The sequence below is a fragment of the Anas acuta genome, chromosome 1, assembly GCF_963932015.1.
Source record: "Anas acuta chromosome 1, bAnaAcu1.1, whole genome shotgun sequence".
Taxonomy (NCBI): Eukaryota; Metazoa; Chordata; class Aves; order Anseriformes; family Anatidae; genus Anas; species Anas acuta.
In genome coordinates, this window is record NC_088979.1 from 5,566,766 (window position 1) to 5,584,033 (window position 17,268).

Below are 17,268 nucleotides of genomic sequence, written 5' to 3' on the forward strand. Positions count from 1 at the left end.
TGGTCAAGATATGCTTGCCAGGTCTTGACTTGTTTGGGATGAGTTTTTCTCTCAGCAGTACAAAGAACTGCTACTTCATTGGTATGAAAGAAGGTGGGGTATACTGCATTTTTTTCCCAAGCAATAAAGTTAGGCGCCTTTTTTTTTTTTTTTTTTTTTTTTTGGCTGTTAATCTATATCTCTTTTGCAAAACTAGATTTTTTAAGGAGTTTTTCTTGGACCCCTACACCTCCTACATGTAACTTGTCAGAAAGCCAGCATCTAGCTATCTACACAAAACACCTCTCTGCTCCTAACTTCAACTGCCTATATGAAAGTCATCTTTAAATCTGAGATTTTTACATCCTGAAGCACCTGACTCTTCACCCATTAAGCCACAAGCATGTCAAAACAGCTGCTACTGCTAAAGTCCAAAGAAACAAAATTATTTATCCAGGTTGATCTCCAAGGTAGTGCCCTTACTGCAGGGCAGTTCCTTCTGTCCTGTGCTGGAATGTACCAGAACAGCCTGCTTTAACCTCAGGTTGAAATTGCCTAAAGCAATTTTGGATGATCCTTGGATTTCTAGTGTAGTCAACAGTTTGTAATAAAGGGTAAACTTATAAAGCTCTGAATGATCTAAGATCATAGAACAGAAAGAAAAAGGAGGGGGGGGGGGGTAGAAGGTAGCGAAGAGGGATTAGTAGGTATATAATATTCCCCAGACAACAGTGAGTTGTTCTCCTCTGTCTATGTTTTCTTTTTTCTTCTAATTTGATCTATTCAAACAGTTATTTCCCTGTTACTATTACATTTCATTTATGAGATATATATATATATAATATATTCCATTCTACATGCCACAAATGCCTCCTTTTGTCAATTGAACATTCTTGCTTTTTGATGAACTGTAAAATAGGTGTCCCACTGCTTCTTTTTTGTTTCTAAACATTTTTAACCCTTTGTACAGAAACCTACACAGAACCTGTGGTCTCTGGTTTCTTCAATAAGTCTTTGATGGCCACGACTCCATTATTAAGACATAGCATGTCCCCACATATGTATCCTAAGCTACATCATCAAAACATGTATCAACCATAGATCTAAACCTACGTGTCTTGTTAATCAGGTGGCTGAATAAAGAGAAGGTGAAGGGCTATTTTATTAAAGCCTTTTTCCTGGGTTTACTGATAGACATGTCCTACTTTTGAAGATGCTGAAGATGACTTGTAGTTTTCAAAGGAAAATATTGCTTTGGAAATCATTGTATTTCTCTCTTCATTACTTTAGTATGAGATTTTATTTAATAAATTATGTTTGCTTGCTTGCTTGCTTTTTAATTATTTTTCTTAAACCTTCTGGCAAGTATATAGCTTACATTTTACTGGCAACGAGCACTTCAGAGTCCCCATTGCTTCTCCCCCAAGTTTCCAGTGAACTCCATAAATTAGCTCTTCTATACAAGGCATACCTGGGAGATGCTGCAGCCTTTTCTGTTTAAAGAGACTCAAGCAAAAAAAAAAAAAAAAAAAAAAAAAAGATGGATACACTAGGAAGGATTTAGTAGTCTCTGGAGAACCTTAATAGTATTGTATTATTTGATTTTTTTTTTTTTTTTTTGAGTTTTGAGTTTTGGTCAAGGCTCACAAATTTCTAATTTTCTCTTTCTCAGCTTGTTTCTCAGCTTGTTAGATGAATGCATCTTTATATATAGTTAATGACTATTTTTCAGTTGGATTAATTTAACAAAACAATGCAAATTGTAAATTGCTAAAAATCGAGTCTCTCTCATGCAGAGACTTTAGTTATACCAGGATGTGACCAGGCCTTGCATATGAAGTTGTGTCTCATCCTCAGCATCCATTTTGACAAAGAGACAACTTCTGGCTGATGTTAGATCCTCTCAGAGGTGCAGGAATTGTTCTCAAAATGCATTTATGAAAGTTACTACTGAAGAGGAGAGGGGCTAGTTTCACTACTCTAACTGAAGGATTCCTCAGTTGATAAGATTTATGCATTTCCACATGTAGTCACTGGACAAATGATATAACTTATTTATGCTGTAGTGGTTGGTTTTTCTCCTCAAAATTTCTCCGTGCTAACTCCAGCTACACTTTTTTTTTTTTTTTTTGTCTGCACTAGTGTTGCCTTAATCATTTTTCACTGCCCACCCTAAAGAGCTAAAATTATCTCTCCTTCCCTTCTCCTGTTACTTGCACTTAACATACTGCGAGACAGAGAAGGCTTAAATGTAATTCATCTTTTATTCCTCTTCATTCATAAGTAATATAATTCTCTTCAATCATCTTTTAAAGTGTTATTTTCTTGTTATCCTCTGCCACACGTACATCAGTCCTAGTACTTACACACCTGAAAATATCTAGTGTTTTATGAGAATTATTATAAAGAAAGGGGAAGTAATTTGAACTTTTGTGATGCTTTAAAATCTCATCTTCTTTCTTCATATATTGGTTCAGGGAAAGGAGGGAAGGAAGGAAGGAAGGAAGGAAGGAAGGAAGGAAGGAAGGAAGGAAGGAAGGAAGGAAGGAAGGAAGGAAGGAAGGAAGGAAGGAAGGAAGGAAGGAGGAAAGGAAGGAAAGGAAGGAGGAAAGAAGGAAAGAAGGAAAGAAGGAAAAAGAAAGAAAGAAAGAAAGAAAGAAAGAAAGAAAGAAAGAAAGAAAGAAAGAAAGAAAGAAAGAAAGAAAGAAAGAAAGAAAGAAAGAAAGAAAGAAAGAAAGAAAGCACAGACCTATTCACATACATTCAAAAAAGGAATTCCAAAAAGTTAAATGAATCCTACATGGCTGGACTGTATGATGGTTGACCTAATAGATTCTGGTATTTCCTAGGAAGCTTTTATATTTTATTATGCAGATCTACAGGAACATGAAATGTTGACCAAATGGACCTTTTTGCTGCAGCAGCTATGAAGTCAATGACTACTTTTCAGCTCTTCACCATGCACATGACTGATGATACAGTCAATAAAAGCTTCTTTGGAATGCTATTGTCTGTTGTTTCAAGGGATCTTCATGCTCATATATGCATAAGTTATCTTTTTAATTTACTCATAAATTCATGTGCTATCTTTTCTTAGAAATTTGTTTTTATGTTCAATAATCTAATAATTCAAAACACTTTCATTTGTTTCTCTTAAATTATCAAAAGAGAAATGGCTTGATGCAACTCCACTGAAACAAAAACACTCTTAGAAATAATGACAACTCACTTTCGAATGAAGGAGAAAAAGTACTGTTTCAAAGTATGTACTTCAAGAGGCCCGGAGGTGATTAGATGATAAGTGTTATACTTCAGCATCAAAATTATCCAAGTGTACACTCAAATTATTCATCGTGACAAGTCAGAGATGTTAAAGCTGTTACTTCTCATGTATCATCATGCAAGTTTTTTATTCATTTTCTCTTTGCTGCAAACAGTATCACATGTTTTGTTAAGCAGAGGGCCTTGCCATCAGACTGTGGTTGTGTTGTCTGCTTTCTCTGACAGACAGCAGCCTTACTTCTCTTCTTAAAGAAAAATGAATATACCCACACAGGGCAAGTAAAGAGGAAGGTGACAATATAAATAGAGATTAGGAGTTTTTGACAGGATTAGATATTAGATGGGTTACAAAGTAAAAGGTTCTTCTTGAGGTCCTAGGGGGAAGTGCAAAGACATTACTGAAAGAGTTTGAGACACAGAAATCAGTTGGTTTGAAAATAAACCTCAAAAGAATGTACTTTCCATTATTTGTACATGAGCATTTTCATGTACATTGAAACAAATTAAAACTGTAAATATAAGAAAAAAGTATATATATTTTTTCTTTTTTTATTGTAAGAGTGATTGATCTTTGTAATAGATTGCCTGGTGAGGTTGTGAGATCTCCATTCTTGGAGACAGACAAAAACTGACTGCACAAGAGCCTGGGCAACTTGCTCTAGTTGAACATGCTTTGAGCATGGGTTTGGACTGGATGACCTCCATAAGTACCTTCCAGCCTCAGCTATTCTGTGATTCCATGATCTCAGGGAAAATGTTTTCCCTTGAATGTTAACCTCTCCCTGTGCTAATTTCTCTTTGTCAAGGATCTGTGGATAGTTTGTGTTCCAGTAAGGCCTAGTTTTAAGGAGTCACAGCCCTCTTGGGAACAGTTATCATAATTCATGAATAATTTTTACTATTTTATTTGGTTTTTTTTGTTTGTTTTGTTAAATTCTGCATCAGGGGTATGTAGATCTGTTCTAAAGATCTGCTTTCTCATTTTCAATATTTTTATACAGTACAGCTCTAGGAAATGTGGCGTTGTAATAGAAAACAGCAACAGATCCTTAAATGCGTCAACATTATCTGGCACCTATAATTAGGTACCACAGGGAGCTAGCAGCATTATCATTACTCTAATTAATAAACTATGTTTTACCACCTTAGCCTACAATGTCCATTTTCTAATGCCAGTACTACTAATGTGTGATGGCCACCCTAGAGTTCTTACAATATTTACTATAATAAGTCTCTCCACTAAAGCCTGCTGTGATTGTTGATGTGCATTATAATGCCTGCTTAATTACTAACCTACTAAAATACACATGCCTCTATACACTTAGAGCTTTGAAGTGTTTCCTTCAGGTAGCTGTTAGCAGTATAAACCAAACGTTTAATATATGCTACCAAGGAAGGGGAAAAAGGAAATTTGAGGTTTCCTTTTCTATCATTGTCTAGCATTTGATGGAGTAATTTTTCACACTATGAACTCCAATTCTGGAGTAGATGAGACATCTTTTCAAGCTAAATAAATATTGCAATTACAAATTGCTGCCATAAGTCAATAGGCCTCAGACTTCTCTTCTTTCCCCTCCATTTCCAGATTTCAATGACAGATATACCCATTGGCAAATGAGATTGGACACTATGTTCATAATATTATAATCAATATGTTGGAAATGAAAAACAAAGAACACATCAAAGGTAATGACAGGGTATTCACACATACCCAGGGGTTCAACTTTGATTCAAATAATCAACCCAAGACATGAAAAATGCTTACTGTTCTATGCAGCTCATATTTTTCCAACAGCATCATGCTTTTATTGTGCTTTGGAGAGGTGCAGAATAACTGATTGTTCTAGAGTAGATGGGTACATTGACTTGTGCCTCAGTCCTAGGGTACTACTAGTACTAACCCCATTCCACCCCACCCGCCCCCAGGGGAAAAAAACAAAAATCAAAACAAAACAAAAAACTCTTAAATACCTTTATGTATAGGTTTCAGGCTTAAAGCATATAGACAATTAAATGTAAAGAAAGGGAAAAAATATCAGTCTGAAGACAGCTGAGAATTCAATCATACTATGTGAACGTGTGAACGCAGACCTTGTATGAAGAAGTATTAAGCATGAAAACTCCTTAATGGATAAACTACAACTATCAGCAGCAAAGCTAACACTTCACTGTGTTCTGTATGCTCTTCAGCAACATACTATATAGATCTATGTATGAAACAAAACCAGTTAAGACACTGATAAGAGTCTTGTCAAATATCTAATGATGTGGATTTGACAGAATTAACTTTTCTCTGCACTTTACCTTCAATAACAAACTTTTCAATTTTTAAAAAGTTGAAAAGTGTCCAAAAGTGCTGGTAAGAAAGCTGGTAAAATGGTAGGAAGGCATGTGATGTGAGGAGAGGCTGAGGACCCTTGGGGTGTCCAGTCTGGAGAGGAGGAGGATGAAAGGCAACCACACTGTTCCCTGCAGCTCCATGAGGGAAGCAACAAGGGAGGTACTTGCCTTTGCTCACCAGGAACAGATGACTGGAAGCCCAGCATGAAGCTGTACCAAGGTTCACACAGGATGTTAGGAAAAATGTCATTACTGTGAGGGTGGACAAACACTGCAACAGTCTTCCTAGAGAAGTGCTTGATGCCCCATGCCTCTCAGTGTTCAAGAGGCATTTGGACAATGCTCATAATAATATTTTTTAACTTTTGGTCAGCCCTAAAGTGGTCAAGCAGTAGGACTTGATGATCTTTGAAGGTTTCTCCCTTCTATTCTATTCTATTCTATTCTATTCTATTCTATTCTATTCTATTCTATTCTATTCTATTCTATTCTATTCTATTCTATTCTATTCTATTCTATTCTATTCTATCCTATCCTATCCTATCCTATCCTATCCTATCCTATCCTATCCTATCCTATCCTATCCTATCCTATCCTATCCTATCCTATCCTATTGTCCTGGTTTCAGTTAGCACAGAATTAATTTTCTTCCTAGTAGCTGGTGGAATGCTGTGTTTTGGCTTGGGATGAGAAGAGTGCTGATAACACCCCGATGCTTTAATTGTTGCAGAGCAGTGCTTATACTAAGCCAAGGACATCTCAGCCTTTTGCTCTGTCCTGCCAGCGGGCAGGCTGGGGGTGCAGTAAGAGCTGGGAGGGGACAGACCCAGGACAGGTGACCCAAACTAGCCAAAGGGGTATTCCATACCATCTGACGTCATGCTAAACAATATATAGGGGTGGCTAGCCGGGGGGAGGGGGGGCCGGACTGCTCGGGGTTAGGCTGGGCATCGGTCAGCGAGTGGTGAGCAATTGCATTGTGCATCACTTGTTTGTACATACTATTATTACTTTCCTATTATCACCATTGTATTATTATTGTTATTATTTTATTATTATTTTGTTATTATTATTTTCCTGTCTTATTAAACTGTCTTTATCTCAACTCACGGGCTTCACTTTCCATTTCTCTCCCCCGTCCCAGAGAGGGAGGGGGGAGGGTGAGCGAACGGCTGCGTGGTGTTTAGCTGCCGGCCGGGTTAAACCACGACACCTATCCTATCCTATGCATTCCGTTCCGTTCGTTCCATTCCGTTCCATTCCATTCCATTCCATTCCATTCCATTCCATTCCATTCCATTCCATTCATCTTTACTTTTAATGTCTAACAAATTAGCTGGAAAGTAAGGGGGGAAAACTGTCCGAGAAATTTCAGAGAATTTATCGTAATCCTATTCTGCACCATTTTTTGGTTTTATTTTCACATGATGAACATCTTTTTTTTTTGTTGTTTTCAGTTCAGCAAATTAAAACAATATGTGTAACTCATCAGTTTCAACTGAGCACTTAATATCTGACAGCGATTTTTTTGCTTACCATATCCTTTCAAATGCTTGCAACATTGTCTACATTTTTTTCCTCTTCCTGTCCTAATACAATAGAATCAGTAATTTTGCTTATTTCATATAATGATTTTAAGTTATTTGTGAATACTACTGCATATAACCTTTTTTTTTTTTTTTTTGTAATTACACCAATTGTAACACAGTTTGGAAGCTCACTCCTTTTTTCTGTTTTAGACAAATTTCAAAATTTATGCAGAATTAAGAGCTGAATTTCAAAATGTGTAATCTAAGCAAAGACATCTTCAGTGAAGTCACTATAAAGAATATAATAGCAGACCAAACATAATTTTGGCCGTAAACATTTACTATTAAATCTCTTTCTTTCAGAGGAAAATCTGATGAATCACTAATGCAGAAGAATCATAGAATGGTTTGGTTTGGAAGGGACTTTAATGAACCACCAGCTAATATCCACCTGTTCACATTTATGCATAGACAACTAAACTCAGAGATTAAAAGCACACATTAAATTGGTTTCGTCACCTCTGAGTGCTCAAATGCTAAAAAGTATTAATCAAGTATGATTTTTAACAAGACATTAATAAACGCAAACACTTTCAAAACATTAAAAAATGAGATAAGTTTTATTTCGTGTAAATAATCTCTTATTCTAAGAAAAGAAACTGATCCTTAGGCTATTGTTTCATTACAGGTTTTATAAAACAAATACGTCTTGTTTAGTTTGCAACAACAACCTAAGTCATGTGGTGCTGCAATTTATACCTTCAGAGAGTACCATCTGGTGTTAAAAATACAATACTGCAAAGACATATCACCCTTTCTTAAAGAGATTAAATGGCTCTAGGATTTGTGATATTTTTCTGATTAAAGCTTTCAAATTTTTCCTGGTGTACTGATGACAACAACCTCCTCCTTCCTATTGCAAGCAAAATGATTTAATAGAAAAAGTGATATGTATGCACACAGTGCTGTTGTAAGGTCTTGGAGGAGTCTGATTAAAGCAGGAAGACATATCTATTTCAGGAAACATAAATCTATTTCTTGAATAGTCAAGAATAGGAGATCTTATTTCAGAGTTTTTAGACTTTTGTTTTTATTATTTAATAACTCAACAGGAATATCTTATTTAAAAATAAATTTGTTAACAACACTTTGTTGAACTTACCCTGGTTTTATTGACTTCCATTTCATCCTAGATCTCCCGGTGAGCCCATGACTTTGAAACATATACTGAACTCCAGATTTCCTTTTGTCTTCTCTTTTTCTCTTCATTGATGCTCAAATTACATTTCCTAGCACTCCATGCAGCATGTTACTGTGGAGGAGTGCTATCAACTCCACTGATTAGGGGCACCCCAGGCCACTCTGGGAGGGACCATTTGGCTGCATAGAGCATGAACCCCACAACTCTATGGACTTAACCTGACAGCTGCTCTACTCACATGTTGGGAGTGATCACAGCAAGCAAAATAATTATGGACTGTTGCTTTCAGAATGTACTGTGCAAAGTTGTGCTCACACACCTCCAAGAGGTGATATCTTTTGTTTCTAAAATGGGGGTTTGTGTCATCAAGCTTGCTAAGTCTGAGTAGGACAGCTTGCTACATGCAGTGCTCTCTGACAGCAGCACCACTGTAAGGTGTTTATCTGTGCCTTTCATTTAGTTGTGCTAAAGAAAATGAGGTAATATCAGTGCACATCTGTATAAATGTAATACACTGGACTATGGTCAGATTTTGGCTATTTAGGATAGCTTTTGGCTCAGGAGAAAGGGTTTCTCTGTCCACTGAAAACAGCATCATCATCCACCAAAACTTGTTGTTTTCTCTGTCCTGTCCCTTCAGACATTTTAAGACAAGCTATGCTGTTGTTCCTTACAGAATATGTATACAGGATGACATTCAACTTACTAACAATGGGTAATTTGCCTACCTATTTTTATCTCTCAGGTAATTAGGATATCTAAGGGACTGAGAATGAAAACCACCTAGGGCTCTAGATCAGGTTGAGGTGTCTGTCATAGTAGCCTCTACCATTCTCACTGAATCATTAGGCACCCAGTTTTTCCGTTTGCTACCTTTCTAGCTGGGTATAACAGATGGTGTTATTTTTTGTCTATGTTATGCTCCTATTCTATTCCTGTCGATAAGCACACTTATGAATGAATTTCAGCATGTCAGCCTTGCAGAACACTTTGCTTGGAACATGACTAATGCAAATACATACTGATATACATTGGCATTGTTTGTTCATTTATCTCAAAGCAATCATAGCATGCTCAACTAACACGTACATACATAGCATATTAATAAACAACCCGCCACACATCAATCAAAATTTTAATATATTGTTCCTTCTCAGCTTTTTGAATCTCTCACAAATCTGTTCCTTCACCTATGCTACAGACATGTCATAGAAATGCATTTAAAAGTGAAGTTAGTTTGTGAAAAATCTGTGTTTCTCTAAAGTCAGTATACAACATGTAAAGATAAGTTATTTCCAATTCTTTGGACCTGCTCTGCAAGAAATCCTTTTGCTGTGCAGTAAGGACCAATGCTATTTTGAAAGACAACTGTCCATTCAATAGTAAAACAATATTTTGTTTATGAACACACACCTTATATTTTATAAAATATTTAATTACATATTTTATTTCTTTTGCACTTAGCTGAGAAAACAGGTAGTTATACAGAACATACTTTCCCTAAAGGTCTGTGCTGAATAACCAAAGCTCCCGTTGTTGAAGTAAAGTAGGTAACACATTTGGCTTTCTGCCATTCATCTAAACACGATTGTGTTGCTACTGTACCTCCTACTTTCTCTTACTATTTCTTAGTACCTTTCCCAAGAGAGAACTGCAGCTCAAAGTATTATTGGTATTTCTTTTTTTTTTTTTTTTCCCTCTATATTTGTTTCACATATCTCTCTTCAGTGGGATTTTTCTTTTTTATTGTATTTTTGAGTCAAATGATGAGTCTTTCTTTTCTATGTTATTGCTGTTACATATGGAAGCCAAGGATCCTACTATTCACCATCCTTAATACTTATTTATATATATATTTTTAAAGAAAGGTAAACATATATGTATAGTTCTTGCTATAAAGGATTTATGTACAAGACTCTTATTCTTCCTTGAGATCTTGAAGGAAAATTCTAGCTGTTTTGGTTCTGCTTCAGACACTTTTGAAATGCTGTTTGACCATCTGGCATAACAGCACTCCAAGAGTCAGGAGATATCTAAAAGGATTTAGCTAATCAACTGTCGATTTATAACTTTGACTTACCATATCTTTACAGTCTACACAGAGAAATGGGTAATACTCTGGTAAAATTAATTTTATCTCCTAAAAAAAATATTTCTCCATTACTGTGGAGATATACAAGACTAGGTGAGGAGGCTAACTTAGAGGCAGTTGCAACTTAAAATAAATCCCAACCCTACTATTTGCTTTTACTTTTGCCTTTAGCAACTTTCTTTGCTCCTGTACTTTCCCTCCAATCTTTTCAACCTCTTACCCTGTAGTTCTTAGCAGTTTCTGTTTCTGTACTTCCCATCCCACCTTTTCAACCTTTTAGACTGTTGTCTGTAGCACAGTTTCTACTCAATGTGGAGTCTCTGTTCCTCTGAGTTTTCAACTAATAGCACCCCATAAATATCTTATATGCCCTTAATTTGGCCATGCCTCGAGAAACATTATATTCATATATTTATAACTATTATTTCTTTGGCTTACTTTAACAAGTGTCCTATGATTCTTTGTTTGGTCTTCCTGTTAGAGAAAACTTTTCCCTGGTGATAAATAAATTCTGTACATCTTTCTGGATCAAGTCTATTCCACAGTCAGATTCTGTTTCAAGGGGCTAGATGATTTGGGATGTCTTCTTTGATTATTTTCTTCTTGTGGCATTAACAGGGTGCAGCTTCAGGCATGATTGGTTCCTGAGACCTTACTCTAAGAAAAATGGCAAAATAATAATAGAACAGCCTCTTATGTCATTTTTCCTCATCTCTTTCAAAATGTCATCCAAAACCATATGCTTTTCCCCCCTGACTATCCCTCTTAATTCTTCTCTATTATTTACCTTATGACTAAATACTTAATTAATTCTGGGTACATTGTGTTTACATATTGTTGTGTTTCATGCTGCCGTCTGTCTCATTCTGCTGGATGAAGCACTTGGAGACAAGAACCACTATCAGAATCCACTATTCAGAAAAAGGTTGTGTTGTGCTGGTGTGATATAAAACTTGTAAAATATAGTATTCTACACAAGTTACACACATACAAGGAATACATAAACATAGCCATTGATTATCAGAAAACAAAAATTCATATCAATAAGTTTATTGCAACGAAAAGCAGAAAACAAAACAACAATAACAAAAAAAAACCTACATCTCATGGACAGTTTTTCTGATCATTAATTAAAATAACTTTTCTAAAGAGCATTGTAAATATGACTGAACAGGTTGGAGGGCTCTAAATAAGCCTCCTTTCATTACTGACTTTTAACCTTTAATAATTTTGTCAAGTTTTTCCATGACATGACACCAGTTCTTTCCTACCTTTTCAGATGCTTCTGCATTTCCAAGTTTGCTCATGATTGCACTGTTGACCCTTAAAAAGAGCTGGATTATGGGAGTACATTAGCAGTTTATGTAAAGATGTGCTGTCATTCAGTCATATGAATTTCTAGTTCTTTAGGAAGTGATGTGTAATGAAATATGTGATGAGTTAATACTGCCAACGATACAGTTTAAATAATTCTCTCCATCTCCTTCATGCCCCATCTCTTTACCCTTATAAAAATTCAAAGAAGGAAAACCTTTTAGTGGGATATCATTCTGTCACCACTCCAAGGGAAGCTGTTTGACTGAAGGCTGATTCCTTTACAATCAGAAGTCTACCTGCCTGATCTGAGACATCATGAGTGATGAACCATGTGGAGCGAGAGCTCCCTATGCTCAGGTTTCCAGAATATGGCTTAGTTTGGGAGAAACAGAGCAGGACTAAGCTTCATAAAACCTGGATTCCTTTCTTGCCACTGGCAGGTAGTGTAAACTCAGGAAAGACACCTCATTTCTCATCATTTTTGCTACTATTCCCTTTAGATTGTAAATTCTTTTAAGCAGGTGGTAGTACTTTATAGCCTGTGATTCATGCACATTTGGATGATATTATAGGCAGTATGGTAATTCAAATGACATCCAGAAAGGGCACGTATATTTCATTTTTATTTTCTCTTTAAAATCTCAAAGCCTCAAGAGGTGGTTAAGTATTGTTTTTATTTGTTCAGATTGATAACTGCCACGCTCACATATTTCATTATAGAAAACTGACATGACAGTTAATTAGCACTGTGAACCTCTCCCAGCTTTTTCATCATTTAAAGATATTTGTGTATTTGAGTTTCATACTTGGAGCCTGGAGATATTTGCCTGAAAGGTTTAGGAAACGGTGGGAAAATAATAATAATTTGTAACTAAATGTAAACAGGTTTAGTCTTATTCATCATTGCTGTCTGACTGTAGCTGCAGATAGGAGGAAAGAAATCAAGTCAGTGGGATGGGATGGAGTGTGCAGATGGGCTAGAACAACAGCAGGCTGATGAACCTGCTCACAGCCCTCATGTAGTCATTAGGATGGGCCAAATAACATTCTTCAAATAAATAGAGCAGAGTCAGAGCAAAAGTTATGACTCTGCCTTCCAAGAGAGAGGACTAAAGTCTGTCCACTTCATGGACTAAGTGATTTTAAGTAGTGCAGGACTGTTAATATAGTTAAACACACTGGGGTGGGGTGATGGGAAAGAGTGGGGAGGAAAGGTAAATTCTGCTGTAAAATATCAGGATCAAGAGAAGTTGTCTGAAGCAAAGAGACAGCCCTTTAGACACAAGCAGACAACATTTGTGGCTGAGTTACCACAGCAGAGAAAAAAACTGCTGTAGGGGATTAGGAAATGTGTAAATCAGAATGGAAGCCGGCAGCTTGAGGGACCAGAGATAACCGTGGCTTAAAATGTGAATAGCTAAACAAAAATCTTTCAGCCAGACCATGTTTGTTGGGCTCTCACAAGCTGCCTGTACTGGCATATTAAATAAGATGAGGGCACAGACCAATGCACGGACACATTATTATATGTATACAGGTTTGTCTGTATATAAGGACATAGACTATCACCAGCATGTTCAGAGAAATTATTACTATTTTTAATGGTGATCTGAAAAAGAATTAGAAAATTCTTTTAGAGAATTAGAATTTTCAAATATTAAAACCAGCAAGCATTAGTCAGCTTTATGGAAAAAATGGGATTATTCAATACAACAAACATCACTATTTTAATCTACATGAACTGAAGAAAAGTCCTAGAGCTAACATGAAAGTATACACAATTCATCTTTGCCAAAAAAAAAAAAAAAAAAAAAAAAAAAGTAATAATAATTAGGTTGTGGAAGGCAATGGCTGTGGAAAGGATACATTTTCCTGGTATCTAAGAAACTAATATGGTTTCCTTCTCTACTGCTAGAGAAAACAGAGCTAATGCATTTCTTGGAAATATGAACAGGATTTGACACAAAGATTTTTTATTGTTGTGAACAGTAATACTAAGGGAAACTTTGTCAAACAAGCTGTTCAAGGAATTATTTTAATCTGATAGAAAAAATACTTTTCCCTTTGCACGCTGAAGTCTCTTAGAGATGGCTTTGTGGCAGCTTGGCTGAACACAAAAAAGGGATGTTACAAATCCTTCTGTGAGGTGATGACTTTTCTTTGTCTGTGTTTTCCAATACAAACTAGAAAGTTAAGAATGTTTAGTTCTTATTATCTTCATAACAGATAAAATATACTGCTCTGTTTGTTGCTGTCCCCAGTAGCTAAAGAATACTAGAGTGTGGAGGCTGTACAGACCTCTTGTTTGGTGAACAGGGACAGGATCTGAGGTAACGCCATAAAGCTGTCAAGGAAGGGTCAGGCTGGATGTTAGAAAAAGGTTCTTCACTAAGAGGGTGGTTGGGCACTGGAACATGCTCCCCAGGACAGTGGTCATAGCACTGAGCTTCTGGAGTTCAATAAATATTTGGACAACACTTTCAGACATAGGGTCTGATTTTTGGGTGGTGCTGTGTGGAGCCAGGAGTTGGACTCAGTGATCCTTGTGGGTCCCTTCCAGCTCAGGATATTCTGTGATTCTGTGATTCTGTGAACTGACACTGTTGAGCCACTATTTTATTGCTAAGTATTAGTGGTCTGTAACCACTAATCATAGCAACGTAACCATAAGGTGTTAGTTTTTTTTTCTGCTACAGTGCCATTTGTAAAGATGAATTTTCTTCCCTTCCCAATTTTTGTTTTGCGCCAGGTAGCCTCCTCCAATATATAAACATGCTTCCATTTAGTTTAGTGGACTTCCATCAAATGCAGTCATCAGAGAATCTAGCTATGTATTCTGCTTTCATTTAATCTGGCTATTCAGTCTGTTTTTCACTGACTCCATCTTCCCTTATGTAGAGTTCTAGTATTATCATGGTTAAGCATTTCCAGCTTGCTCTCTTGAAACCTCTGATGATTTCTCAAAGCCTTAATTACCTGACTCCTTGACAGTTATAGGTATAGAATTTTATGATTAACATCCCTACAAATGTTATAGAAATGATGGTGTGAGATCCAGTAATTCACTATTCAAACAGATTTCAATAGTCAATTGTCCAATAAAGGTGTGGGAGTACATTCATCCTTGAATATGGTCTATAAATATTGAATTACCTGTGTGCATAACAGAAGACTAAAACCATTAGAGAACTATAAATGTAAAGCTTTTTACTCATAAGTTTAAGACCAGAAATCTTTGTGAGAAAACAGAAAGAACTGGGATGATAGTATGCATTTCAAAAAGTTTTAAGATAAACTAGGATATGCTAATTGTATCTAAGAGTATTTCCCTGATTAAGGTTGCTTCCATGTAGCAAAAAGTCTTTCAAGTATGTCTTTCTAACAATTCCATCAGGCTATTTAACAACTTTTCTACACAAAGTGAAAGTATAGTCCAAGATAAAACAGTTCTTTGCTTTTCCTAAGGTCTCCTTGGGATCATACCAAAGCAAATTTTCTTTAGCTTCCCTTTGGATATGAGCAGCAAAGTACTCTTTTTTTTCTCTTCTCTTTTGTTTTGTTTTGTTTAACTGCATGCAATCTGTTCCTTTTATATGACCCTTCATTGGAAACAACCTTTTTATTAAATAAGTTGGAAGTTAATTGCAGTCATTATAATCTCCTTAGATTCTTAATAGTTTAATTTATGTTTGTGCGTGCAGCTGTCGGAATTGACTGAAAAAGTGCAAAGCCACATGGCCTTACACTGCACTCTCTTGATTAAGAACTGATGTCTCCTAAAGTAACAATAATGGATGAAGCTAGGGGCATCTACAGAGAAAAGGCCATATGCCTGAGATGTAGGCAATGCTCTACAGACATGAGAAAGGTTTCTAAAGTAATGAAGGAACAGCTTTATTGGCAAGTAATTACTTAAGAGAGATGAAAACAAATTCATGTTACTGAAGCAACTCAGTCACTTGTGCAACTAAGTAGCTGTAGCAGACATGCCATCCTTGCTTAAATGGTTTAGCGGGAAGGAGGAAAAAAAAAAAAAAGTGTCCTTTATACAGCGACAAATATCTATGAAACATACAAAAATAAAAGAAAAAAATAGCAAGCAGCATATGCACTGTAATTAAGAAAAGTTGTGCTGTAAGTAAGCCAAATTCTACCCTTAGTGACAGTCATGAATCTCCTTTGGAAGTTAGCCAATATTACATTTTCTATGCTTCCAACCTATATGTCCTGTCTCAGTCTGCAGTACTACTTAGTTGTACTACCTTTTCCCAAAATATTTGTGGTCCTAAATAAAAGTTTTCTTGGACCTGTCATTCTGGACTCTGCTTTCTACTGTCTCCCTGTTATCCAATATCTTGCCTTTTATTGGCAGGCTCTCCAGATTTCTTTGCCTTTTCACCCACTTGAGATCCATAAAAAATGAATTCTCATTTATTACAATGGGTTTAATAGGATTTTCTTGAACACCGTGAGGCCTAAGAGCTATTGAAATAAAAGTGAGTCAAGTAATTGATGACCTTAAAGAACTATGGGTTCTCTTACACAGAGAAGATCTGGATTAAAACAATTGCTTGACTCATTCTGTCTTCCCACAGCTATCGTTAGTGTTCCTTTCATATTTGCTCATAGCATAAACTGCTAGGATCTCCTTGAGTCATCATAAGTGACCTTCTTGCAAAACGTGCTTCTCTGTGACCATAATGTCACCTTTATGTTGCTTACGACTGAAAATGGAATGGTTAAAAAGTCAATAAAAATAATGGTCTATAAGACTCTGAAAAACACACTGTGTGTATATCCACAGGACTGTAACTACTCCCATCTGAGGTGACAAGGGAAAGGGAGAATAAAGACAAAGCAGTGAAATTAGATGTCCCTATTCCACATTAGCTCAAAACAGTTTATTCTTTTGTATGCTAAACTCATTAGCTCTTCATCCTTTTCATATTGCCTCTGATTTTCACCACTGCCCCTCAGGATTCATCACTTGCTCAAAGACCTTGCATTCTGAAATAGTGGCCACAGGTATACTCTGACTACAGTTTAAAGTACTATTTTGTCTAAATCTGTTCAATTTCTCCTCACTCTCTTCTTGCGTCTTTCAAAGTGAGTTTCTCACTTTCTGTTTTCACTCTTCCTGTAACTACACCATCCTTTCTCTTTTAACTGATATACACGTTTGGTGCAATTTGTGATATCTCTCTCTTGTCCCCATGCTGATGCTGTCATTAACTCTTTGTGCTTTTCTTTCTCCTTTCCCCCTCCCACATTTACTTCCAAAATGCATATGTTCCAACTGTTAATCCTTGAGCATTTTCAGCTATGAAATCTGTGATAACATTGTGAGATCTGACAACATCATGTGCCTATGGATTTATGCTAAAAACGAAATGTGGTTCAGCATATCTTTGCTTTCAGCCAGTAATTCTACAATGCTTGGCCATGTCCCCTTTCAATATTTACCACTAAAAATATTTGAGCTTGTAACTGTCAGTGTTTGCACTGTAAATGTGTAACAAGCCTCTACA

At 36.3% G+C, this 17,268-nt stretch overlaps 1 protein-coding gene and 1 long non-coding RNA gene across 2 annotated transcripts in view; one reads left to right on the forward strand and one right to left on the reverse strand.

Annotated features, from left to right (window-relative positions):
* Positions 1–17,268, reverse strand: part of TENM4 (teneurin transmembrane protein 4) — a 1,646,934-nt gene that overhangs the window by 1,574,106 nt on the left and 55,560 nt on the right. The window lies entirely within an intron of this gene.
* LOC137842133 (uncharacterized) overlaps positions 6,269–17,268 on the forward strand; it is a 218,511-nt gene continuing 207,511 nt past the window's right edge. Inside the window, exon 1 of the long non-coding RNA XR_011088927.1 lies at positions 6,269–6,565. This is a non-coding gene — a long non-coding RNA (uncharacterized lncRNA). The remainder of the gene's footprint in view (positions 6,566–17,268) is intronic.